This window comes from Gavialis gangeticus, unplaced genomic scaffold (genome assembly GCF_001723915.1).
Source record: "Gavialis gangeticus isolate Ggan-Ray unplaced genomic scaffold, GavGan_comp1, whole genome shotgun sequence".
In the NCBI taxonomy this organism is placed as follows: Eukaryota; Metazoa; Chordata; order Crocodylia; family Gavialidae; genus Gavialis; species Gavialis gangeticus.
The window spans coordinates 11,924,349-11,927,372 of NW_017729022.1; the positions used below are offsets into that span (position 1 = coordinate 11,924,349).

Here is a 3,024-nt window from a genome sequence, read left to right on the forward strand (position 1 = left end):
AGGTATTGATTTAGTACTAACCCAAAGAAAACAGTGCCATCTAGGAAATCACTACACTACTTCCTGTAGCATCCAGTGGTTCTCTTGGAGGTCTCCCATATAAAGTGCAGCCCAGTTTAAGCATGCAAGATGATACTGCCACAGACAAAGTTAATTTAACTTCATGACACAGCCTACTTTAAATGCTCTGCTTCACATATTCAGTATAATTCAAAAATATATTATGATAATACAATTTTTTTTTTTTCTTAATCTTAAATTTTTCAAGTCTTTGAAAGGGTCATTGCCTTTTCATTGGCCTAAAAATGTGGAAATAAGAAAATTAAATTATTCAACACTGGAAATATGTCAAGACACAAAATGTTAAATATAAAACTCATTGTATGCGCTTATCAACAAAACAGACAGAAATATAGTCTAATATTCAACTTTTATCCACTGGCTTTCAAAAGCAGTAATATTTGCCTATTGTGATTGGCTGCATTTTCCCCCCCCACGACTTTGAATGAATTTTGTGAAACTTAGCACTCCCGAATACAAGAAGTACCAAAAGACAAAAGCGCAAGGTAACAGATTTCTTTAAAATGCCAAGGAACTTCAGCAATAACTTACAATAAGAAGCTGGCATCTTGGTGAAAAATTGGATAGAGATTTTGAGATGTGAACCAATCCCTGTTAAGAACTATGCTAAGGCCATAGTTTAATTTATGAAAACATGTCAACTGAAACAAAAGACTAGAGAATTCACTACTGCCTCATCTCAACCCAATGACAAAATTATTTTGAAAAGGACTAATCTTTCATCAAATACAAAACACATTAGTTTGCTTTATGTATTACATCTGAACATTTGGGCCATATGACTTTGTTTTGGACTCTAGACCTGTGCAGATGCATTTTTAGGCCTGCCTGGAGCCTCAGATTCAAAAACAGCTCTCTATGGGAACAAGGGTTTACCAACAAAAAAACAACTCCAGGATCAAAGCTTACAATCTGCATGAATGTGAATCATGTACCCAAATATCTAACAGGTATGAGTAATACCAAGACTTGGCATAATGACAATGTAGAAATGGGACACATTTTAGTCTTATGGGGAAAAAAGATTTCAAACCACCTTTGTTTTTTTAAGTGGGGGAATGGATATCAATAAGTCTACTGAACTCTGCCTACCAAAACTTCACTAAACAATGAAAAACAAAATTAAATCTTCATTTTTTTTTACTGTATAATACCACTTGTCTGCCAGAGCTCTCTTTTACCCAATACCACCTTTAAACATTAATACTTTTGTTCAAGTGATTTTCCAGAACAATAAATCACTATTTTAACTGGCTTTGATTCCTTAATAAAGGCAATGAGAGGCTGTCATCTTCATTTGTACTAAACTTGTTTGGGGAATTTTGCACTCACTCTTTCAGCATTATAATTTTCTGCTGAATGTTACTGGTCTGTAAAAAAAGGTATAGCTGTGAAAACTGATATAAGCATAAAGCCAATCTTATTTTTGTCACTGAGTAACACAGTATTCATGAGAGATGTATTTCCACTTACCAACCATACCTGACTGATTTTCTCATAAAAATTCATTCTACAAACCATCTTCTTAAAACTAACCTTAAGTTATTAAAAATACTTCAAAAAGTGAATTACGTTTTTCATAGATCTAATACATGCACATTGCGAATGCAGATGAGTCTTTCATATAAAGTTAATTTATTCACTTTTGCAATTCTGTAGTTCAAACACTGTTTTATCATACGTTTGTTGATGGAGTTGTATTCAGTATTTCCATGGCTGAGATCTGAAATAAAGTTTACTTCACTTGATAAGACTGTGGCTTCTATTATTTTTAGACTCGTTTTTGTTAATAGGATGAAACAATAAGCATAGTCATACAAACTTTTGTACACAAAAGACTGCACAATTATATTCTTGTTGATTCTGCAGAATTCCCCATCCTCCTGTCCAGGTTCCACCCTACTAATATTAACCTATAGAGACATAGGTCAAAACCAATTAAATCACTGCACCATTTTGACAGAAAAAGGGTCTTCTAATAAGTCACTGATTAGTCCAGGCCTGGAGGTGGGGGGCTTCTGCATCCCATAATTCAGCCCATTTAGGCTCCTTTTCAGAAACAATAAATTCCCCACCTCTACAGAAACTAAGACTGCAGAACAAGGTGGAACAAAATGGACAAGAGAACGGACAGGCCTTTAAAAGCAGTGGCTCTCCAACTTATTAAGACTCAAGGCACCTCTCAGGAGGCTCAGGGCGCCACTCGGGAAATAGCCGCCTCTTACTTTTCATTCCTCTGTTGCCTACAGAAAGACAGGAGGGCAATTTTTCCGCTGCTGTATGCTCAGAAAGACCCCAACAGGCCAGACTGCCAACCACACCACCAACTCCTATTTGAACCCTCGTGGCACCCTTGGAAGAGTCTGATGCATCAGACTGTGCGTGTGGTGGGGGGAAGCACCCACGGGTGCCCTCCGCAGTTCCCTTGCAAGAATCTGACCCACTGGGGTGCATGTGTTGGGGGGGGGGGAGCACCCACATGCATCTTCTGCATCACCAGGATGCATTTGTGGTGGGGGGAAGCACCCATGGGCACCCTCTGCAGCACCCTCACAAGAACATGACACACTGAGGGTGATGCACCCACAGGCACCCTCCGAGGTGGCCTTACAAGAATCTGACCCACTGGGGTGCATGTTGGGGGGGGGGGCGGAGCACCCAGAGGCACCGCCTGCAGCACCCTCGAAGAATCCGACACATGGGGGAAGGGCAATAGGGGGGAAAGCCCCCACGGGTACCTTCCGCAGTACCCTTGCAAGAATCTGACCTACTGGGGTGCATGTGTCGGGGGGGAGCACCCATGGAAGAATCCAACACGCCAGGGTGCGTCTGAGGGAAGGGAAGCATCTGGTTGAGAATCACTGCTTTAAAGGGGGAGACAGATGAGCAGGCGAGGGTGGGGGGAGGGGGCTGGAGAGGGCAGGGGCGGCTGCACCCAAGGGC

General features: G+C 41.0%; 1 long non-coding RNA gene across 1 annotated transcript in view; it reads right to left on the reverse strand.

Moving 5' to 3' along the window:
* LOC109295647 overlaps positions 1–2,582 on the reverse strand; it is a 14,900-nt gene extending 12,318 nt beyond the window's left edge. The window contains exon 1 of the long non-coding RNA XR_002096799.1: positions 1,414–2,582. This is a non-coding gene — a long non-coding RNA (uncharacterized LOC109295647). The remainder of the gene's footprint in view (positions 1–1,413) is intronic.
* Positions 2,583–3,024: the final 442 nt, after the last annotated feature.